The sequence below is a fragment of the Bos grunniens genome, chromosome 8 (assembly GCF_055505025.1).
Source record: "Bos grunniens cultivar Pamir isolate PY7600 chromosome 8, Bosgru_T2T1.0, whole genome shotgun sequence".
Taxonomy (NCBI): Eukaryota; Metazoa; Chordata; class Mammalia; order Artiodactyla; family Bovidae; genus Bos; species Bos grunniens.
The window spans coordinates 18,269,826-18,295,231 of NC_141172.1; the positions used below are offsets into that span (position 1 = coordinate 18,269,826).

Genomic DNA, 25,406 nt, shown 5'->3' on the forward strand with positions numbered 1-25,406 from the left:
AGGATAACGAGGCAAATAAATATATTTTCTTTTAAATACCTTCTTCAAATAGTTTCCATGAATGATGTCAAAAATGGTATCCCTCACTCCCCCTACAGGGCTGGGAGTCAAAGAAGCACCTCACCATTTTTGCCCTTGTGGTCATTATTATTACCAGCTGGAGGGAAAATACAATAATCTGGAAACTGTTGCAGGTCTACTTTATACACTTGTCTATTGTATCATCACAGTAACCTTACTAACTTACTGTCATTAAACATTTCAAGTAACCAATACTCAGAAAAGATGTATGACTTCCTCAGATGACACAGCAGAAACTGGAAGATATGGGATATGGACCTAGCACTGCTTGATTTCAAAGAAAATGTTTGCTTTTCCTCACTGACAAGCCTAAGTTCTTCAAAGCTAAAGTTCGAGTGAGTGGCAATAATATTGTTTGCTTTAGAATGTAGGACTCCAAACTGTGATCAATATAGCAAGAAGTAAATTTCTGTCTTATCTCTTCTGTTCGTCACTGTCGTGAGCTCAAAGCACCCCAGTACAATTTTCCTTCTTCTTACTTATGTTCCATAAAGAAGGCTATCAGCCATGAGATGCCAGAGCAGTATCGTACAGAACCACGAAGCAGGGAATCCCTTTGCTCCATCCATATCACACTTCACTATCGGAGGCTTTAATCCATATTGTTACTCTACTCTTATCCCAGAGTCTGGATTTTACAGAGCTCCCCATGAAAACCTTCCCTCTAGAGGTTATACATTTAACTATTCTTTCGAAAAAGAATCCAAACCCACAGAAGAGGCTCATGAGTGCAGAGACTACCCTTCATTATGTCTTTGCCACTGACCTTAGATCCTCACTCTTTTTAGGTTCTCTCCCTGAGGTCCCTGTAACAGAAGAGACCATACCAATCAGCACAGTTAGTCCCTTTCTGGTTCAACCAAACAAGTCCAGTTGTGTTTTAGGCTCAGCAAGAATTTCTTCCATTCCATCCATGTTCCCAAAACTTAACATGATGTCTGATATATATATGGGTTCATTGGGCTGATTTAAAACAATTTCTCTGAAAATGAAACCATAAGTTGAGAGTTACTTTTGTAAACAACAAGTGGATGTGAAAGATAAGGAAAAGTGCAAACAGGATGTCCACACTTTGGACACTTGGACATTATATCATTAAGTTTAACTATGATACCCTCAAACAAGATTGAGATTTCAGGAAAAAGATCATGTGTAAAGAGAAGTAAATGGTAGTGAGTTCATATTTGGAAATGCTGATTTTTGAGATGCCTGTGGGACATCCAGGGTAGGAAATCCAACGTACTTTGGAGCCTAGAATATAAACCAGATCTGGAGAAGTAAATTGGGAATCATTACCTCTCAAATACTATTAAAAGTCACAGTTGTAAGTACATGTTCGAGAGAGAGGAAAAAGTGTGGAAATCAAGAGCAACAGAAGTAAAGCTAGGATCTAGATTTCTCAGTGTGCTTTCTACTAAAACTTCAGAAGGGAACCGTATTTCAAGACTCAAGTAAAGAACATGTAAGTATTAAACGATTAATGATGGCACATCGGACATCATCAAGCAGTCAAGCCTTTAAAACACACTTTGCTTCCCTGTCATGTATTCCATTGAATTACAAGCCAGTTAATTATCCTTTTTGCTTTATTTTCCTCCATAATATTTATCACCGTCTGATGTGCTATATATCTTCAATTCAGTTCAGTTGCTCAGTTGTGTCCGACTGTTTGCGACCCCGTGAATTGCAGCATGCCAGGCCTCCCTGTCCATCACCAACTCCCGGAGTTCACCCAAACTCATGTTCATCGAGTCGGTGATGCCATCCAGCCATCTCATCCTCTGTCATCCCCTTCTCCTCCTGCCCCTAATCCCTCCCAGCATCAGAGTGTTTTCCAATAAGTCAACTCTTCGCATCAGGTGGCCAAAGTATTGGAGTTTCAGCTTTAGCATCATTCCTTCCAAAGAACACCCAGGACTGATTTCCTTTAGGATGGACTGGTTGGATCTCCTTGCAGTCCAAGGGACTCTCAGAGTCTTCTCCAACACCACAGTTCAAAAGCATCAATTCTTCAGCACTCAGCTTTCTTCACAGTCCAACTCTCACATCCATACATGACCACTGGAAAAACTATAGCCTTGACTAGATGGACCTTTGTTGGCAAAGTAATGTCTCTGCTTTTGAATATGCTATCTAGGTTGGTCATAACTTTCCTTCCAAGGAGTAAGCGTCTTTTAATTTCATGGCTGCAGTCACCATCTGCAGTGATTTTGGAGCCCAGAAAAATAAAGTCTGACACTGTTTCCCCATCTATTTCCCATGAAGTGATGGGACCAGATGCCATGATCTTCATTTTCTGAATGTTGAGCTTTAAGCCAACCTTTTCACTCTCCTCTTCACTTTCATCAAGAGGCTTTTTAGTTCCTCTTCACTTTCTGCCATAAGGGTGGCGTCATCTGCATATCTGAGGTTATTGATATTTCTCCCAGCAATCTTGATTCCAGCTTGTGCTTCTTCCAGCCCAGAGTTTCTCATGATGTACTCTGCATATAAGTTAAATAAGCAGGGTGACAATATACAGCCTTGACATACTCCTTTTCCTATTTGGAACCAGTCTGTTGTTCCATGTCCAGTTCTAACTGTTGCTTCCGGACCTGCATACAGGTTTCTCAAGAGGCAGGTCAGGTGGTCTGGTATGCCCATCTCTTTCAGAATTTTCCACAGTCTATTGTGATCCACACAGTCAAAGGCTTTGGCATAGTCAATAAAGCAGAAGTAGATGCTTTTCTGAAACTCTCTTGCTTTTTAGATGATACATCAGATGTTGACAATTTGATCTCTGGTTTCTCTGCCTTTTCTAAATCCAGCTTGAATATCTGGAAGTTCATGGTTCACGTATTGCTGAAGCCTGGCTTGGAGAATTTTAAGCATTACTTTACTAGTGTGTGAGATGAGTGCAATTGTGCAGTAGTTTGAGCATTCTTTGGCATTGCCTTTCTTTGGGATTTGAATGAAAACTGACTTTTTCCAGTCCTGTGGCCACTGCTGAGTTTTCCAAATTTGCTGGCATATTGAGTGCAGCACTTTCACAGCATCATCGTTTAGATTTTGAAAGAGCGCAACTGGAATTCCATCACCTCCACTAGCTTTGTTCATAGTGATGCCTTCTAAGGCCCACTTGACTTCACATTCCAGGATGTCTGGCTTTAGGTCAGTGATCACACCATCGTGATTATCTGGGTCGTGAAGACTTTTTTGTACAGTTCTTCTGTGTATTCTTGCCATCTCTTCTTAATATCTTCTGCTTCTGTTAGGTCCATACTATTTCTGTCCTTTATCGAGCCCATCCTTGCATGAAATGTTCCCTTGGTATCTCTAAGTTTCTTGAAGAGATCTCTAGTCTTTCCCATTCTGTTTTCCTCTATTTCTTTGCATTGATTGCTGAGGAAGGCTTTCTTATCTCTCCTTGCTATTCTTTGGACCTCTGCATTCAGATGCTTATATATTTCCTTTTCTCCTTTGCTTTTGGCTTCTCTTCCTTTCACAGCTATTTGTAAGGCCTCCTCAGACATCCATTTTGTTTTTTTGCATTTCTTTTCCATGGGGATGGTCTTGATTCCTGTCTCCTGTACAATGTCACAAACCTCCATCCATAGTCCATCAGGCACTCTATCTATCAGATCTTGTCCCTTAAATCTATTTCTCACTTACACTGTATAATCATAAGGAATTTGATTTAGGCCATACCTGAATGGTCTAGTGGTTTTCCCTACTTTCTTCCATTTAAGCCTGAATTTGGCAATAAGGAGTTCATGATCTGAGCATATCTTATTTAATGTTTTTTGCAGTCTCTATCTCTCCATTTGAATAAGTGCATACCACAGGAGAAAGGAATTTGTTCTACTTTGTTCACTGCTTAGAACACTGTAAGTACTCATCAAATATGTTATTAAAAAAAAGGAAAAAAGGAAAATTATAATAAATGCTTGCTATCTTTGGGTGGTAAGTAGTACTGAAATGTTATATGAAATTTATCAAAACTTATTTGTCCTGTCTTATTTCAACTAGAGTGTTAGAAAGGAGACAAGCTTGTGGAAACAATTAAATCCCATCATATTAGCATTGAAGCACACAGTCAAAAGTCATTCTATTACATAGTTTCTTTATTCTAATAGAGAAGCTATCAGAACATAGATAAAGAGAATTAGCTGGCTTGTAATTAGACTCCTGGGACAACTACATGATAACTGTTTCATTTCCACAGCCTATACTGGATACATTAAATATACTGCATTGCACTGACAAATGAAAAAAAAAAAAAAAAGTGGAATTAGCACGCACTTAGAGCAGTACATGTTTGTTAAAAAGTTCCCTGTTCATCAGTGCTACAAGCTGTTTACATAGTACTTCTGCAAAATATCCCATCATAATTCATAGCACAGATGAGAGACATCCCTTGAAGGAATTGGCATTCTAGAAGCAATGTTTCTAATTGGTGATTATCCACAGTATTGACCCATGTACTGAAATGTTGAGAAGCTGTTTCAGGTAATTGTAATAAACTAATTTGTTTTTGATGATGCTGTTCCTTAGTTCAATATGCTTTTCTTTGAAAGGGGCTGGGTGTGAGGATGATCAGACTGTATTCTCTGACACAGTAATCCCCAGGGTCCTCTGATTCTCTCTCCAAGCTCAGAGCTCCAAGACCAGTCTTCCAGAAGCTTCAGGCATGTATCTGATGCATTCGTAGATAAAGAGCTATTCTTAGAATACCCACAAAGAGCTAAGAACACTGGATTCCTCCTAGCTTTTGCTGAGAAATTATTAATGTTATGCCAATAGAGCTACATTTTGACCACCTCCATGGTTGCCAGGCCTGCCCAAGACTTCAGTATCTCCTTCTTGAGCCAGTGTGCTTCCCAGCGTCTGTTCTGTCTCCAGTAGTCTTTCCTTCACACATGCAGAAGCCAGATGTTACTATGTTTGATAAAGCCCTATGTGATCAAGTCTGATTCTACCTCTCCCACCTAATTCTCCAACAGCAACATGTTCCTCACCCATTCCTAGCCTTCCTGCTATTCCTGAAATTTTGAAAAACTCATTCTGGCTTCAGACATTTCTGCAGTTGCTGTTGCTTCTCCCTGAATACACAAAATTATCACTGCTCTTCTTCAACAGATCGTATTCCATAAATTACCCTTTGTCCATCATGCTTACTTTGCCTTTCATACTCTACCTCTGTATAACTCAACTCTGGGCTGTCTTTCACTGTTGCTTCCCAGAGAGAAAGAGAAAGAAAAACAGAAGTAGAGAGGAGAGAGACAAAAGGAGGGAAGAAGAGAAGAAAGAAGGAGCCATTCCCTCTTTGAGAATATCTTTTAAGTATTGTGTATTTCTTCATACATTTGAATATTAAGCTCCAACTCTCTTATACCTCCCCTGAGATACACATTTTCTACCCTCCACCTTCCCAGTATAGTTATATGGTCTTTTATATGGTTTTATTTTAAAAATTAGGCTTTGGTATCCACACTAATATAATTACATGAATAAAATTTATTGGTGAGCTACAAGGTACACTTGAACTATAAAGAAAGCTGAGTGATGAAGAATTGATACTTCTGAACTAAGGTGTTGGAAAAGACTCTTGAGAGTCCCTTGGACTGCAAGGAGATCAAACTAGTCAATTCTACAGGAAATCAGCCCTGAACATTCATTGGAAGGACTGATGCTGAAACTCCAATACTTTGGCCACCTGATGTGAAGAACTGACTCCTTGGAAAAGACCTTGATACTGGGAAAGATTGAAGGAGGGGGAGAAGGGGATGACAGAGGATAAAATGGTTGTATGGCATCACTGACTTGATGTACATGAGTATGAGCAAGCCCTGGGAGTTGGTGATAGGGAAGCCTGGCATGCTGCAGTGCATGGGGCCACAAAAAGTTGGACACGACTGAGCGACTGAACTGTCAAGGTACACTAGGAGTATATTCATTTTCTTATAAAATTACTTTCTCTTGGGGACAATAATCGTCTTGTTTTCTGTCTTCTTAGTTTTCTATGTACTTGTCTCCAATTTATCCCCAGGCTCCAAACAAAACACTGAGACTCATTTACATTTAGTCAAATACCTTGAGAATACATTTACCATCTTGAAGCATCCACCCTGCAGTCTTTCCACATCCAGTCAGGATCGCTTTCTTTTCAGATATTCCATATAACCGTTATCCTGGTAGTCATCCTCGGGAAACTAAAATTCCCAGGGAGGTGAGAGGGGGGTTCAGGATGGGGAACACGTGTATACCCGTGGTGGATTCATGTTGATGTATGGCAAAACCAATACAATATTGTAAAGTAATTAGCCTCCAATTAAAATAAATAAATTTAAATTTTAAAAAATTTTAAAAGGCCTAAAAAAAATAAATTTATATTTTTAAAAAAATAAATAAAATTCCCTTCCCTCTCTCCTTTGTTAGACCCCAGTTTCTTGGGCCAGCTTCAGGAAATTTACATTAAAATTCTCAATTTTTAAAGACATTGGTTCATCATGCTCCAGTTTCCAATATTGCCACCGAGAAGTCCAATGTCACCATGACATTAATTCTTTACATGAAACTATTTTGTTTGTCTGATTGTTAGACAGAGCTCTCTAGAATCTTTTAGGACCTCTTTCTCTCTGTTTTCTAAGAATTCACAATAATGAAACTTGTTTGAATATCCACTGTGCAAGGCATTTGGTTGGCCCTTAAAGTCCTAGAAACACATACCCTTCAGTTCTGGGAAATGTTATCTATTTTTGTTTTAACTTATGTTTTTATTTGGAATTTAATTCAATCTTTATCATTAGTTTGATTGCATTACCTTCTAAGCCAAATCCCTATGTACACAATGCTGGAAAATTAATTTCCTCTGTACATGGCTCACCCTGTTGAGAATAAACAAAAAACTCCATCCTGCAAGAATTCTACATTTCACCCCTTCCTAACATATTGAGATGCCCACACATAGCACCATCAATACAACATGCCTGACTTTGAGCTCACGGACAGCAAATGCACGTGACATCGAGGGCTGGGCCTTGCCCCCTGGCTGCCAAGAGCTCTGGGAAGGCGGAGACAAGTTTAAAGGCAACCACACACCACTGGTTCACAGTGCCATCCTTCCTGGTACCAGTGAGCACCACCATCTGGGGTCCTTGTGTTCTTTATTCATGCTTTTCTCTCTTTAATAAACACCTGTTTATATTAAAGGAGCTGAATACTGATAAGCAGAGTCATGTGAAATGCCAGGCTGAGTGAAGCAAAGCTGGAAATAAGACTGCTGGGTCCATTTAGTCAAAGCTATGGTTTTTCCAAGTAGTCATGTATGGATGTGAGAGTTGGACCATAAAGAAGGCTGAGCACCGAAGAATTGATGCTTTTGAATTGTGTTGTTGGAGAAGATTCTTGAGAATCCCTTGAATCAAGGCGATCAAACCAATCAATCCTAAAGGAAATCAGTCCTGAATATTCATTGGAAGGACCGATGCTGAAGCTAAAGTTAAAATACTTTGACTACCTGATGAGAAGAGCTGATTCACTGGAAAAGACCTTGATGCTGAGAAAGACTGAGAGCAGGAGGAGAAGTGGACAACAGAGGATAAGATGGTTGGATAGCATCACTGACTCAATAGACATGAGTTTGAACAAACTCCAGGAGATAGTGAAGGATAGGGAAGCCCAGCATGCTGCAGTCCTTGGGGTCACAGAGTCAGACAAAATTGAGTGGCTGAACAACGACTCACTATGTAATTTTAGATATTTTCATTACTCTAGTATTTATATCCACCTATCAAAATATTGTTTCTTAGAATTGTCTTTAGTTATTATACCTAAAATTATTCAGTTCAGTTGCTCAGTTGTGTCCAGTTCTTTTTGACCCCATGGACTGCAGCACACCAGGCCTCCCTGTCCATCACCAACTCCTGGAGCTTATTCAAACTCATGTCCACTGAGTCAGTGATGCCATCCAACCATCTCATCCTCTGTCATCCCCTTCTCCTCCCACCTTCAATCTTTCCCAACATCAGGGTCTTTCCAAATGAGTCAGCTCTTTGCATCAGGTGGCCAAAGTATTAGAATTTCAGCTTCAGCATTAGTCCTTCCAATGAATATTCAAGACTGATTTCCTTTAGGATGGATTGGTTGAATCTCCTTGCAGTCCAAGGGACTCTCAAGAGTCTTCTCCAACACCTCAGTTCAAAAGCATCAATTATCCGGCACTCAGCTTTTTTTATAGTCCAACTCTCATATCCATACATGACTACTAGCCTTGACTACACAGATGTTGGCAAAGTAATGTCTCTGCTTTTTAATATGCTGTCTAGGTTGATCATAACTTTTCTTCCAAAGAGTAAGCGTCTTTTAATTTCATGACTGCAGTCACCATCTGCAGTGATTTTGGAGCTCAAAAAAATAAAGTCTGTCAGTATTTCCATTGTTCCCCCATCTATTTGCCATGAAATGATAGGACCAGATGCCATGATCTTAGTTTTCTGAATGTTCAGTTTTAAGCCAACTTTTTCACTCTTCTCTTTCACATTCATCAAGAGGCTCTTTAGTTCTTCTTTGCTTTCTGCCATAAGGGTGATGTCATCTGCATATCTGAGGTTATTGATATTGTTAGTAAAATTTATCTATTATGCTACTTTTCCCCAAGATTCTCAGCTGTTTTTAACTTTCTGTATTCCCAGATAAACAATAGCAAAACTTTTTCAGCTTCCAAAATAAACTATGTTCACTTTTATTTGAATATGTTAAAACTTAAACTAATTTAGGAGGTACTCACATTGTCCAAACTCAGTGTACCCCAAATATGTTTCACAATGTACTCAAGTCTTGATGAAGTCCATCATTAGTTTAGCTTTTAATTTTCCTCACATAAGTGACAAATCTTTTTAAAGCTGTCTGTATGTTATCATTAATAGTTTACTATTGTATTTAATAATAACACATTAAGCAACATGTTGTTCCATCCTAAGTTTATGTCCTATTTCCATATGGATTGCTAGAACTTCCAGAGTAACATTTAACAAAGGGTATATTGGTAAGAATGTTTAACTGGTATAATGTTTCACAATTCAGGTAATACTGTCTTTTGAAGGGACATTATAAGGCAAGTGCCCTTACTTTGGTTTTACTTTTGAGTACAGAGACTAGTTTTGTGACAATTATACACATCTGTCAATATGACACATTGGTCATATTTTTGTTGATTTTTACTCTATCTGCTTTTTGTTATGATTAAATTCTATACTTGTTTTAGCGATCTACAGTGATTTAAGTGAGATAAATCATGCTTTTTCCTACTCTCAAGTATCTTCAAAATTATCAAATATATATCTAAAATTGTATTACTTAATCTAAAAATAGTTACTATTAATTAAGCATTTACCTCTTGCTACTAACATAATAGATATCAATTTATCTCATAATCTTTGCTAAGCATCATTGCTGTAATTTTTAGCAGGAAAAAATAAGTTTAAAGAATGAAAGTTACAGATCTCAAACTATCTAAGAACTACAGGTCAAATTCTTATTGGTCAGACCCCAATATGCAACATGGGAAAGTTATGAATTCTTATATATTCATTCTATTCTCAGACAACTCTAAAATTTTTTGTACTAACTGTTCAATTTTTTTTCAGTTTTCAGGTAATAATAAAATTATCTTCTAATAATGGTCATTTTATCTTCCTTTCCAAATATTTACTCATGCTTTTCCTGTTTTATTAAGTAAAATAATATTATATATTAATTCCAATAGCAGGAATTGTTGTTATAAACTTGATTTAATAGGGCTTTCTTAGTGTTTCATTTTTAAACAGCTCTTGCTGAAAGTTTGACAAAGAGATAATGTATCATATTGAGAAAATATCCTGTATTATGAGTTTCATAAGAGATTTTATTTTTAATGAGATGAATATTGAATTTTACTAATTACCCTTTGGATGCTTTCAAAAAGTGACAAATATTTCTTTTACATTTTAATGTTATTAAAGCTTAATAGATTGATGAATATAACTATCATTACATTCTTAAAACATTCAAAAGTCAATACGCATTGACCAACATGTTTCAAAATGTGTCAAATGAGACAGTAATTTTTACCTTTAATTTCTCTTGCCAAGTTTTGGGATTATTATGCTAGTTTCTTAATTGTACAGTTTTACATGTACTTTTTACTTTTACTTTTTTTTTTTTTTTTTACTTTTTACTTTTCTGTTAAACAGTTCAGATAAAGCAAGGCATTGTCTATTACTATAAAATTTGAAAGAACTTCATGATTTTAAAATATCTAGGTTTAAAAAAATATCATACTCTCCAAGCAGGAAAATAAAAAATATCAACAAAAGAAAGATATTGATCCAGAATTTGTTAGGAGGTATTTCCCTGATAATTTCTTAATTTTTCATTTACCTTATTATTCTGATAAGCTTCACACCTTCTTTTTGAGAGAAGTTTGAGTATTTGTGTCTCCTATGAAATTATAACCTATTACATAGCAAGATTCCAAATTGTGTGCTAACTACCTAGCTTATAAAGTTTCCTCGATGGCCCAGAGGTGAAGAATCCGCCTACAGTGCAGGAGATGCCGAACTTCCTAGGTCAGGAAGTTCCCTTGGAGAAGGAAACGACAACCTGCTCCAGTATTCTTGCCTGGAAAATCCCATGGACAGAGGAGCCTGGTGGGCTACAGTCCGTGGAGTCCCAAAGAATTAAACACAACTTAGTGACTAAACAACAACACAGCAACAACATAGCTTATATATATTTTTTAAAACACCCTGTATCTGTAGTAAAATTCCTTTTCATATATATTTTATCTATATTCTTAAAATGATTAGGAAGATTTTCTTTTTCTCCCCCAAGAACACACCCTTAAATCTGTATTGTTTTCCTTATAAATTTTTTGTCCTGCTCTTATATAATTGCCCCTTCCTTCATTGAGTTGATTATACTAATTAATAGTTGTTTTTTTCATGATAGTAGCAAGCTAATGAAAGTGATAAATTAGTGTCTAGTATAAAACTTTTATATTTTAAAGATAACCTTTATATAAGATGATCCATTTTATGTTTTACCTTAAACAGCCTTTGTTATCATATTTTTTTTTGTCTTATATTTAACCAGTAATTTTCCCATTCTTTTATTTTTAAGCTATCTTGCTCAATTGATTTTTGTTCTATATCTCTCAGACAGTACACAATTCGATCCAATCTGAAAGTCTTTTTTTTTCCAATTGGGAGAACTTAACATATTCATATTCTTTGCAAGGTAAGTACATGTATTTTTCTTACATCATATTTTATTTGCCTTTTTTAGTGTTTTCTATATTTCTTGTTTTAGTTTAGATTCCCCTTAAGTAGCTCCCAGTCAAGTTTATTTGGGAGGTGATCACAGGAAGCACAAGTGAGAAAGTGAGACTAGAACAATTTTTTTTTTTTTTTTAAGGCAGTTAAGAGTCACATGAATTCAAGCAGTACCTGTGTGAGCAAATGAGACTCCATGTCACTGAAAATCCTCTGAGGAACACACAGAGGACCTTAGGACTGTTCCACTGAAGGACAGGGAAGCTGGAGATTTTATCAACTGATTCCGTATACTCACTGGAGAAGATCTGCTTCCAAGGTTTTTAAATTCCTGGCACTCTTAGGCTGTCTTCTGAGTGAGCTGATGAGGTCCCTGTAGTTCCAGAGAAGGCACTCAGGCAAAGATGGAGGAAGTCGAGACACAAGAGTGTTTGTGGTGGAAAGCTGTCAGTGGGTGAGGGGACTACCCACTGCAGATATGGGAAACCCAGCAGTAGGCCAGGGGAATATGGGGCATTAACAGTATCTAGTACACAGGATTATGGAGGGTGCCCCACATTTCACTCTGCTAATATAAAATGTATACATCTTATCTTTAATTCTAAAAATATTTATCAACATTTTAAAATACTTGACTGTGTACATTTCCAGTTGTCACCATTAACAATAAAGTACACACTTTGGATTTACCAGAATATAACCACAACATGAAGGGCATATATTTTAACACTGCCCACCCTCCTCTCTACTGCTATGCCTCCCTTTTTGGAAGAAACAGAGACGATAACCTAAATTTTTAATATAACCCACTTACTATTAGTATAATTTTATTTTTATAATATCTTTCTCTTTCATTATAATTACTTAAAATATGGGCAGCAGGTTAGATAAACCATAATTGCAACAATTCAACCTAATTCTTTATGCTCATTTAGTTTTTCAGTAGGTAAAAATGTACCTATAAACATTTAAATTAAGTACATGTATTTTTCTTTATCATATTTTATTTTCCTTTTTCCAGTGCTTTCCATATTTTATTCCCTGTTTTAGTTTAGATTCTCCCTAAGTATCTCTGGGCCAATTTTATTTGGGAGGTGATCACAGGAAGTACAAGTGAGAAAGTAAGACTGGCTTACATGGTCTACAAGTGGCTTATATGGTTTATAAATGCCCTTATATTTTAACATATTAATGACACTTTAGTTATTTTTTGTTGCTGTGAGTGAGTGAGTGAAGTCGCTCAGTTGTGTCCGACTCTTTGCAACCCTGTGGACTGTACACTACCAGGCTTCTCCGTCCGTGGGTTTCTCCAGGCAACTGGAGTGGGTTACCCTTTCCTTCTCCAGGGGATCTTCCCGACCCGGGGATCGAACCTGGGTCTCCCGCATTGGAGGCAGACACTTTAACCTCTGAGCCACCAGGGAAGCCCTTTTGTTGCTGTAGATAATCCTATTCCTTAATTATTTACATATTATTGTTATCACTCATAGTTCAGAATAGTTATTAGACCAAAAACACAATTCTGATTTTCCTTCTTTGATTTTCTTCCCTTACTGAATATCAGATTTTTTTAAACCCAGAAATCTATCCTTCTCCACAAAATAGATGACAGTCTAATAAGTACCTTTTTAAAAATTAATATTGCTTGCCATATGATGACTGCTTTCAAATTCAGAGCCAGGGTATTTTTTTGCTCTGTTTGAATATCTATAAAGTTTTCTTTTAGTACATCTTTTTATATTATTTCTATTAATTTTATTTTGGCCTGTTCTTCAAAATTATTATCCAACTTTCAGGTCTTTATTGACTGCTCTTTCCCTGTCTTTCCTATTTCCATCCCTTTCTTCCTTTCCATATACATTCTATCAAAGCTTATTAAGCTTTTACCACATATAACTCATCAGAATTTCTGTTCTTATTTTGTTTCTATTACATAGTTAATTTGGCTACGATATTTTTTCCCACAGTAGCAGAATGAACTAGTGGGTATGAGTTCTTCAGAGTCCATATTCCTTTGACTTTCATAAGAGGTTTATATACGTTTTAAAAAATATTTCACTCCAGTATTTCTTTTCTCAAAATTACTGTCTTCGTCTATCCTGTGTTACATTTATCTTCTTTTATATGGAAGACTCTTTTTAGGGTTTTACTCTGTTTACACATATTGAAAAGAAGGCACATTCTAGACCAGTAGTTACAAACTACTTCTACTTTTATCATCTGAGTTTTTCTCTAAACTATTTAAAACTCTTATAGATCTCAGGCTAAAAACTGGTTTCATTAAAGTTTATATTATCTCTTTTATAATTGAATTGCCTGCCTAATTTATAGCCATAATAGCTGTATTGTTACTAGTGAATCTCCTGTGAAAGGAGCTAACTTTTAAAATTATTTTTCTATGGCTTATTTTCCTTATTCCCCATGGTGTTCTGTCCTTTCTGGGACTCCTCCTCCTCTGTCTGCCACTCCTACTCCTTCCAAATATGAAAATATCCTGCACTCATTTCCTGTTTCAAATGAGTTTCAAAAAACTCATATCCTGTTTCAAATAGGCGTGCTTACTCTAGATCTTCCTAAGCAAACTAATTCTGAATTCAACTGATATATTTAGTAAATACTTTCTAACATATTTCCCTCCAATATATCTTCAAATATAGCCTTAATATAACAGACTAAAGAAGTATTAGTTTCTTTCTTAATCATCTTTGCTTAGCTCTTATAAACCCATAATACTTTCTCTGGAAAACATTTGTAAGGAATTTCCCACTGCTTTCATTTAATATCCCATGCTTGATTTTTCTGGCATATGGATAGCATCCTCCCATATTTTCCATCAAAAATGCTAAATTTTCCTTCTGTTTTTATAGTTTTTTGTTCATTTCATGGTGATCTGGAAAAGAGAGTGTCAGATTTATGTACTGATGCTCCAGTCGTTTCTCATCCATGATTCCTGTCTAGTCCATATTTTAGGTGTCACCACACAGATGTCTCCTAAAGTTTCCAGCTGCTTCTTATAAAAAGTCATTTTCAGATTTTTCTTTTTTTTCTCTCTATGTCTTCAGGGAAACGTTCTCTTTCCCTTTTGTTACCATATTATTTCCCTTTCTTAGGCTCTGACCCCACACCTTTTAACGGGGAAAATCGGTATCAGTAACGTCCGATGGCAACAGTGTGAACCAAGTGTCATTTCTCCACTTTACTCTCCACGTGAGAGACATTCCAAAAGCTTCCCCATCTCATTTCTCATCTGAATACCGGGTTGCTCAGCCCTCATCTATTGCAGTTTGTGAAACCTAACAAACATTCATCAACTCTGATCCATAGGACTAAAATTAGATCCTCTCTTGCTCAAAATGGCAGTTTTTCTGATTAAGTTAAAGAGTAAGATGCAGTTGTTCCATCTTGTAGCAGCAGAAAGCACAAAGACCTCATGGCACTTAATCCCAGCCCTCTTCTGTCCCATCTGCTTCTGAAGCTTTTCTACATGTTATTAAGCACCCACGTGCCCAGCAAGCTTTCTCCTATCCCCTTCTCTTAGTTCTCATTCTGGAAAGTTAGTCTCTGAATGGGTATAGAAAGAGATGAACCACCCATGATAATGATCATGGACTAGAAATCTTGGTTCTAACCAAAGTAAGTTTTTATTGAATTAAAAGTTTGCCTAGTTTACCAGGTACAGTTACTCTGCATCTTGGGTTTTTCCAGACCTCAGAATAGAGCGATGAAACAATATAGTTCTATCTTCTTTTTAAATAGATCATTCAGTTCAGTTGCTCAGTTGTATCTGACTCTTTGTGGCTCCATGGACTGCAGGACACCAGGCCTCCCTGTCCATCACCAACTCCTGGAGTTTACCCAAACTCATGTCCACTGAGTCGGTGATGCCATAAAACCATCTCATTCTCTGTCATCCCCTTTTCCTCCTGCCTTCAATCTTTCCCAGCATCAGGGTCTTTTCCAATGAGTCAGTTCTTTGCATCACGTGGCCCAAGCATTAGCGTTTCAGCTTCAACATCAGTCCTTCCAATGAACACCCAGGACTAATCTCCTTTAGGATGGACTGGTTGGATCTTGTTGCAGTCCAAGGGACTCTCCAAGAGTCTTTTCCAACACCACAGTTCAAAAGCATCAATTCTTCGGCGTTCAGTTTTCTTTATAGGCCAACTCTTTCATCCATACATGACTACTGGAAAAACCATAGGCTTGACTATATGGACCTTTGTTGGCAAAGTAATGTCTCTGCTGTTTAATATGCTGCAATCATTGGATTTAGATTTAAGTGTTGTTTCCATGTTTTGCTTTTTTATATAATATAATGAAAGTCAAAAACAAGTATATCAATTACCTCTAGTCTGGCCTATGGAACCCAGAATAGTTCAACCAATTTCTTGCCATTTCAGTTTTGCCCTTTAGCCATTTTTACAGTCACCTGAAAAATTAATTATATAACCACCACACATCCTTCGTATGTGATGTTCTGGACATAATAGGATAACTAGTACCATTTTCTTTAAAAGACTTAGTCTAGTAGGAGGAAAGAACCTGTATATAAACAAGCTGCGTGCTCTTGCATGGCTGTTACAGCACAATCCATTATGCTAGATTTTCAAAAGAAAAAACGGTCACTTCATGCAGGTAAAATTTAGAAAAGAGAGGCAACACTTGAGCTAAGTTTAAAAAGAGAAACAAGTGCTTAAAAATGTCACAGTGGGGACAACTGTAGTCAGAGTCAGATATTTCAGGTGATAAGAACAATGTCTGGCATGATATTGCCTGGCATACTGGATGAACCAAGAGTAACTTGGCATGGCTGAATTATACGATGGGAGAATAACCTAGCTGCCATTAAGACTGCAAAAAAGTGGTCCAATAAAAATGTGAATCCATAAGTCCAATATATAATTTTTATGATCCGTATATAGTACTATCAGGTTATTTTTACACTTCCCCTCCAAGATTGGTCTGTTGTAATAGTTTCTACCTCCTTTTTTGTAATTATCACTTAGGAGGTACTCGCTGTATAAATCATATTTATGAAACATTCTAAATGTTCCCAGTTTGTTATTTCAGTTTGAATGACTAGAATTCCCTCTCTTACACTGCCCTTCTGTAACCACACAAAAATCTAGAAATACAAAAACATCCTAGCTCATTTTTTTTAGGTAAAATAGGTCACAGATATTTAACACAAATATATGGCTATGTATTTTCTAGACCTTAAATAGCACAGATCACAATTTTCCCTACATTGAGAGACAAATGTTATGCACTGGCTGAAGTAGCAAAGCACAGATGTATGGCATATGGTACACAGTTAAGAAACTTAAAAATGCTTACACTGAGAAGAGGTCATAATCTAGTGGGCATAACCAGAACCTAGAGGGTTCATTCCGTTACTGGAATGTCAAGCAAGAGAATGGCAAGAGAGTGTATCATACATCAAAAGTATTTACAATGCCAGAGAGACACAATTTGACAAGGAAGAGCGAAATGGTAAAGTACTTCGGCTTCAAAACGCAAGGAACAAAAACTAAAGAAAAAATTATGATGGTTACCTGCAACAGACCGTTAGCAGGAAAGGTGAGTGACATTGAAAAACTGTGAGTCATCACTTTGTGCACTAAATTGCTCTCTTATTCAAAGGGGATTTTCAATTCTCCTATGTTCTGAGGTGAAGATAAATAATAATAGCAAACAAGCAAACAAGCTTTCCTAAATTATGTAGAAGACAACTTTATGACTCATAAAACAAAGGATCCTAGAAAAAAAGACTGTATTATATCTCTTACATACCTGGAAAAAAATATTTGGGCTAGGATCATAGGCATGACTGAGTGACTTCACTTTCACTTCTCACTTTCATGCATTGGAGAAGGGAATGGCAACCCACTCCACTGTTCTTGCCTGGAGAATCCCGGGGACGGGGGAGCCTGGTGGGCTGCCGTCTATGGGGTCGCACAGAGTCAGACACGACTGAAGTGACTCAGCAGCAGCAGCAGCATCATAGGCAGCTATAATTGAGAATGGTTTTAACAAAATCTCATGCCACATTTTTGCTGAATGCCTAGAAGCCAGGCACCACCTGAGGCACTTGTCATCATACACCAATGACCAAAACAGATGAAGTTTACCCAAATGGAAATTAATAAACATAATAATTAGGTAAATCATATTTTGTATTAGTAGTGATAAATGCTACAGAAAAAAGAAGTAGTTTGGGGGAGTGGTTTAGCTGTCAGGGTGGAGACAGGGGTAGGTTACAATACTAGATAGGTTAGTCAGAGTATGTTTTGTTAGGAAAATTGGGCCTGAGTAAATATTTGAAGGAGATGAAGGAATAAAAGTGATCTTTTGTGAATGGATAATGGTTCAGGGAGACAGTAGCTATGGAGTTTGTGTTCAGATTTCACACATATTTTGACGGTTTAGTCAACATGATTTGCTGGTAATTTGGAGCGTAAGAGAAAGAGATTAATTAGGATGACAAGTTTTTGTACAGAATGATAGGAAGGATGGTGCTGCCATCACATGAAATAGGGAAGGCTCCAGTTAAGCTGAATTGAGGGGAAGCTTACAAGTAAATTACCAAAAGGAGTTTAGGATATGTTGGTTTTGAAAGGATTATTAGATATCCTAGTGAATGTATTTGGAGAAGGCAATGGCACCCCACTCCAGTACTCTTGCCTGGAAAATCCCATGGACGGAGGAGCCTGGTGGGCTGCAGTCCATGGGGTCACTAAGAGTCGGACAGGACTGAGCAACTTCACTTTCACTTTCATGCATTGGAGAAGGAAATGGCAACCCACTCCAGTGTTCTTGCCTGGAGAATCCCAGGGACGGGGGAGCTTGGTGGGATATCATCTCTGGGGTCGCACAGAGTCGAACATGACTGAAGTGACTTAGCAGCAGCAGCAGTGAATGTATTAAATATATAGTTTGGTATAATAGTCTGAATTATGAGATATAGTTGGTTGGATATACAAATTCAGGCATATCAATAAGTAGATAGCAATGAGACAAAATTAGATCACTAAAGGAATGATTGTCCACATAGAAGATGACCAAAGCCTGAGCCTTGAGATACCAAATATTAAGAGGGTATAGAGAAGAGAAGAACCCAGGAAAGGAGAACGAGGGTACCAAGAAGTAAGAGAAAAACAAAAACAAAAAAAAAGTGTGATATCCTAGCTGATAAGTGAAGAAAGGGTGCCAAGGAGGAGTGATCAACTTTACCAAATGCTTCTAAAAGTTCCAGTAATACTAGGGCTTCAAGCTGACCATTTGATTTAGAAATGTGGATACCATTTTATACTCTGACTCAGTTATTCTGTGGAGTGATAGAGACGAAAGTATGACTGGAGGAGATTAAGAAAGAATAGAAGATCTGGAGAAAGCAATTATTGACAAGTCTTTCAAAGAATTTTGATTCCAAAGAAAAGCAATGATATGTGGTGGTAGCTGATAGAATTTTTGTTTCCACCTTCTTATTAAGAGTAATATCCTGGCGGCTCTGACAGTAAAGAATCCATCTGCAATGCAGGAGACCTGGATTTGCTCCCTGGATTGGGAAGATCCCCCAGAGAAAGGAACAGCTACCCACTCCAGTATTCTGGCCTGGAGAATTCCATGGACAGAGGAGCCTGGCAGGCTACTCTGGGGTTGCAAAGGGTCAGACATGACTGAGCGACTTCACACTTTCAATCATATATTGCATCAGTCAAGATTCAAACAGGGAAGCAAAACCATTAAGAGTATAATAGATAAGTGATTTTAAGGACAAGATCATTGACCATTTATGTGCCAACCTGACTTTACCTAGATAGCTGATAAACCATTTCTGAAAAGAGTAGTCTCTGAGAGTACTTCCACAGGAGACTAGCATTTGGATTGGTAGACTAAGTAAAGAAGACTGCCCCCACCAATGCAGATAGGCCTCAACCCATCTGCTAAAGGCCTGAGTAGAGTAAAAAGCAGGAGGACGAAAGAATTTTCTCTCTGCTTCAGCTGTGACATCCATATTCTCCTGTTTTCAGTCATCAGTGCTCCTGGCTGTCAGGCCTTCAAACTACACCAGACTTTCCTTGTTATGCAACTTGAAGATGGCAGGTCATGGGACTTCTCAGCTTCCATAATCATGTGAGCCAATTCCTATAATATATATTTAAATATATGTGTGTGTGTGTATACAGTATCTGTGTATGTGTGTCAAACAAAATAGGATACATATATTTATCTATGTATAGCTATATCACATGTACATACTAAATATTATATATAAATATCATATTTACATATGGATAGATAATAGGATAGATAATATTTAATATATAATATGTATATAATATATATGCTATTATATTGGTTTTATTTCTCTGGAAAAACCTGATATAACTTTATATATTTGTGGGAGGAGCTCAGGAAGTAACTACAAAAGCCAAAAGGCAGAGTTGGAAGATCAGATAAAAAGAAACTAAATTACTAACCAGATATCCTAAAACACTGAGGCGGTTAGGTATTTGAAGCTTGAGAGGATATCTGGAAAACCAAGCATGACCAGGTGTCAGAATGGGACCATTATAAAGCTAATGGAGAAGATCATGACATTTGCGGTTTATGAATCTAAATTTGGGCCTGAAGTTACTATTGGTCAGTAGGGAGGACACTCAGGGAGCCATGCCAAGAAGAGGGAAGAAAGCTAAAATCTGCCAAAACCTCTGTTCTGTTCCACATCACTAGGGAAATAAAAGAAAATCTAGAACCTATTGGTTTCTATGCACCTGTCTTACACCACATCTGTCCCCACTGACCTTCAGAGAAAAATGTCTGCTGCTACACTTGAACTGCCAAATCTCCTGCAAATTTCTCTTTTGGCCAACTCTAACCTGGAGCTATACAAGAAGAGGTTTCTGGGAAACTTAGTACAGCTAAGAGGTGAAGGGAGCAGCAGAGCATGAGATGCTTAGATCACATCACCAACTCAATGGATATGAATTTGAGCAAACTCCAGCAGATGGCGAAGGACAGGGAAATCTGTTATGCTGCAGTTCATGGGGTTGCAAAGAGTCAGACACAACTTAGCAACTGAACAACAACAACAAAAACAACACATATGCTGATCCAGGACAGAGGAAGAAACTGATGATGCAGGCAACAGAGAGGAGTAGATCTGTAGTTATAACCTTGAGTAGGCACGAGGGTACATTATAGCTCATATACAAGGAGAGGAACTACATTTAGAATAGAGCAAAGGTGTTTGGGTTAACAAAAAATATATTTCCAGGAAATGACAACCATCTCTGAATGCACTGATAACAAACATTTTTTAAATTTATTTTATTTTATTTTTAATATAAATTTATTTATTTTATATTGCTTGGAGCTGGTGCACTGGGACGACCCAGGGGGATGGTGTGGGGATGGAGGAGGGAGGAGGGTTCAGGATGGGGAACACATGTTTTAAAATTATTAAAAAAAAATAAAAATAAATAAAAATAAAAATAAATTTATTTATTTTAATTGGAGGCTAAATTTATTTAAAAAATAAAATAAAATAATTTTTAAAATGTTTGTTATCAGTGCATTCAGAGATGATTGTCATTTCCTGGAAATACATTAAAATAAAATATTAAAATCATCAAGTTAGAAAAACTTTGGTATCTTTTAGGAGATACTTACTACTTGCTGCTGCTGCTAAGTCGCTTCAGTCATGTCCGACTCTGTGCGACCTCATAGACAGCAGCCCATCAGGCTCCCCCGTCCCTGGGATTCTCCACGCAAGAACACTGGAGTGGGTTGCCATTTCCCTCTCCAATGTATGAAAGTGAAAAGTGAAAGTGAAGTCGCTTAGTCGTGTCTGACTCTTAGCAACCCCATGGACTGCAGCCTACCAGGCTCTGCCATCCATGGGATTTTCCAGGCAAGAGTACTGGAGTGGGGTGCCATTGCCTTCTCCAATTACTACTTGGCTGAATACAAATCTTCATATGTTAAGTCACTAATAGTGAAAAGTGTGTTTGTTAGTGTAGCTCAATAACTTTATGTTGTATGAAACGAAAATGAAGATACAAAATGAAAAATATAACAGATTTATTTACTTCTAAATATTAAATGACCTCACACTTGGCCTTGATTTCATTAGCCATATATAGTCTCATGAATTCAATCTGTTTTCCCTTTGTCTCTACATAGATCACTCTTTTGGTCAGTCTGCCCAACTGCCTATTTGACAACTCCACCCTAAATTCTTCAAGGCAACTCTGATTCAACCTGGCCAAAACTTAATCCATGGTTTTCTGTATCCCATACCGCCTCCAATTTTGGTCCTTCTCTAATCATAAAAACCAATTTTTCAAGCTGGAAATAAAGTAGCTCTCCTCCCTTCATCTCTCTCATCTTACTCAATCACCCTTTAACTGCCTTGCCCTGTTCCTTTGTTTCTAGTAACCGCCACTTGTCTCAGTTTACAACAAATTATCTAATCCATGCAACCTAAACTTTTCTCCTGGAGAATAAAAAGAGCCTTGCTGTTAATCAGCATCATATTTCTTCACTCTCACCCTAGTCCATGCTCCTGAAGTGCTGGATTCAAGTGCTTACTTGCTCAGTCATGTCTGACTCTTTGCCACCCTATGGACTCTGGCCCTCCAGGCTCCTTTGTCCATGGAATTTTCCAGGCAAGAATACAGGAGTAGGTTTCCATTTCCTTGTCCAAGGGATCTTCCTCACCTAAGGATTCAACTTTTGTCTCCTGTGTCTTCTGCACTGCAGGCGGGTTCTTTACCAATTGAGCCATCAGGGAAGCCCCCACTCTATCTAATACACTAGTTTGGCGTTTTGTTTAAATGACTGAATCACTTTTCAATGCTTGTTTTTTATAATTCCTCTCAAAATAATTACCACACTCTTTAACAAGAACTACCAATTTATGCGTGCTCTACCTCTTCTATCTCTTCAAACAGGAACAGTGGGAGAAAAATGAAGGTACTATGTTTTTATGTAGTAAGGATATATTTTTATATTAGTAGAAGGGGGAAACATTATCTTTTAAAACATATATGTGAAACCTTCAATTTAATGATTGACAAAATTTCTGTATAGAAGTCAAAACTAGTAGATTCTAGAGTCTACAAAAGGCATCATTGGATTCCTTGAAAACCAAAGAAAATGGTTAGAAAAACATTAAACAAAGGTTTGCAAAGTTAATGGGTTTATTGCAGAGTGTCTCAGATCTTACAATATACTAATATTAGTTATAAATGTCAAGTGTGTGGCACTGCACAGACTTACTGAGCCTTGAACCTTTTTGTTATGAGTGCGCCATAGAACAACTGCTCTGCAGAACAGTTTTGGGAATGCTGCCTTTGCCATTTAAGAAGAAAATGGAGGGCTGAAGAAGTTGGGGTTGAAGTCGAGAGAATATATCAAACAGAGCTTGAATTGCTCTGTGGGTTTCAAGTAGGGGAATCTCACATAGTTAAGGAAATTTTGTTGGACAGAAATAAAGTAAGACAAACGGGAGTGGAACACTGGACAGAGGAGCTGAAGATGTGCGAAATCACTGAACCAATTTTGGAAGGGGAAGAAAGTTAAAAAAGACCTCCAAGTATTCCCTAAAGTATCTGTGTACTTATGAAAAGAAAGTCAAGAGTTGTGTTTCCTGGCATAAATAGTTTGACACTTGGTTTTATGACTTATGCATCTGTATAAGTTCTAGCCATCATATTCATTATCTTATTATTAGTTTGACCAAATCCAGATTATCCAAACTAACTGAAACACCAGCAGACATTTTTTAAAGAGGAAAAGCAATGCAATACACATTTTTTAAAAAGGACAAGCATTGCAAATAGCAAATTATAATACTGAATTAAAAACAGGAAAATAAAAAAAGAACCTTGGTCTTTTGAGGACATTGTTTTGAATATATCTGAAAGGAAAAGAGCAAAACTACTTTTCACCTAAGCAATACATTACCAAAATATTGTTGAAAAATAATTTGAGAACTTTGTGTTTTTAATTCCATATATCTGGGACAACAAAAATATACATTGACTTTTAATGAGAAGTATGGGCCTTGTTAAATTTCAGTGGCCCTTTTAGAGTAATGAGTTGGATGGCCTTCTAGAAATTCTCTGATCAATTCTTTTTGATAAGAATTTTATACTGTAATGTATAATTATGAAAAAAAGAACTTAAATAGGACAAAGACAATTCAAAAAAATCTTCTTTACAGTATAGCAATTTTTGATTCAGGATCTAAGGACAAAAAAAAAAAGGTTTGCCCCTTTTTCTTGTTTCACACATGTCTTAAAGCCCAAAAAATGTAGGCACTGCTTTCCACACTCTCTTCTTAAATTATCCCATGAATCATAAATTACACCTTCCACCAGTGTTCAAATTCCATTTTCTCTGCATATAGAAATATACCACCCGCCAATCATTGATATCAGAATATAAGAAAGATCTACAGGAAGTCCTCTCCAATCAAAATACAGAAATAAAGGTACATGGGTTTTTAAAAAATATTATTTAAGCATACTGTTTATGTGTATAAAATCAAATTTCAGAACATATTTTATCTATATTGATTACAACAGGAGAAAAAGAATGAGTTATAATAGAGACAGCCAAAGATGAAATAAAAATGTCTTGAAGTAAAAGACAGATATTTGGGTAAAAATTCCAAGAAGGGCAGCTCTATTTAGCTCACTGTGCCCCTACCCTTCTCACCAACCAGGTAGTCCTACCACAAACAACAGTATTTTGTAACTTATCAAACAGCATGAACTCAGCTGTACCTGATATTTTAAAAGGCACATCTACATGTTTTTAAGTTATTTTTATGAAAGAAAAATCAGAGATAGATTTTGTTTCCTTAGCCAGCTTTCTCTGTGAGAAAACCCTAAATGTTCCAAGATAAATGATACAAGAAACAATGAGTAGTAACACCCACATGTAGACAGCATAGTCCAGACTGCATTCCACTAGTTTTTACTTATCACACTTCCCTGAAACTTTTTATCAGGACTACTAACAAGTACAAAATGACAAACCCGAGTTTCACCTTTGTTGTCTCCTCAAAGTACCTTTTTTTTTTCTCCAGACGCTCTAATGAGCAGTGAAATGGTCCAAAAGTAGACATCAAGAAGCAAGAAGAGAAGAGGTAATGGCCTGTATAACCCGAAAACTATAGAATCAGTTCCTGGGTAATTGAGTGTTGGTGGGACTTGGCAAAAAGAGAGCCACCAGCTGTAATTCATTCAGACTTAAAAGAAGCTCTCTTTCCAGTATCAAAGCATAATGAAGAACTGAGTGCAAAATGCACTGCCAATTTATGATTATAGCATTCAGTGATCCATCCAAGGACTAATGCTGTATAATCATGAATATGAGGGAAGGGCATATGATGGGTACAAAGAGCTACTCTAAAGGCAGATCTGCAGGAGACAATTACAATTAGAGTGTATGAACTGACACCAAAAACACTTTTGCTTTAGGTTTTAATAATTATGAATCAGTTCGATAGAGTCTTTCCTTTTAAGGAGGTGGTGTGGTTTGGTGGGTACGAAGATATATTTCTGCCTTTGAAATTTTAAAACAGAGTGGGGAATAGGACCATACTCTTAAATAACTTCAGTTAAGGGAATACTGCGGAAGTTCAGAAGAGTGAGCAATTAATTCAGAAAAACCATTCCTATGTACTTTGCCATGATTGTTTGAAGGTCCAATAGTATATAAAGCATGTTAAAGTCCTTGTATAAAAGCAGGAAAAAGTCATAAGGAGAAAAATTGCCAATCCATTCATTGAAAAATAATTTTAGTTGGGAACCTACTATGTGCCACATATTCTGCTAGATATGAGGATAAAAAGCAATGAGATATTACCCCTATTAACAATCCACTTACTGTGTAACAGAAAAAGGAAATGGGCAGAAGATATACACACCATTATACAAATAGAAAGATTACAAATCTAAAGGACTTCTCACATAATGTTTGTTTTATTTAGCTGAATTTTCTAAATGGATTGATAAA

General features: G+C 37.0%; 1 long non-coding RNA gene across 36 annotated transcripts in view; it reads right to left on the bottom strand.

Moving 5' to 3' along the window:
- LOC147366712 (uncharacterized) overlaps positions 1–25,406 on the bottom strand; it is a 409,970-nt gene that overhangs the window by 321,748 nt on the left and 62,816 nt on the right. For 13 of the 36 annotated variants that reach the window (XR_015168983.1, XR_015168988.1, XR_015168999.1 and 10 more), the window contains one exon: positions 11,671–11,745. The exons of 11 other annotated variants lie outside the window; for them this stretch is intronic. This is a non-coding gene — a long non-coding RNA (uncharacterized LOC147366712). Of the gene's footprint in view, positions 1–847; positions 1,064–10,577; positions 10,754–11,546; positions 11,746–17,165; positions 17,384–25,406 lie in introns of those variants that run through there. 12 more of the 36 variants (XR_015168995.1, XR_015169015.1, XR_015168994.1 and 9 more) reach the window with 6 other exon arrangements.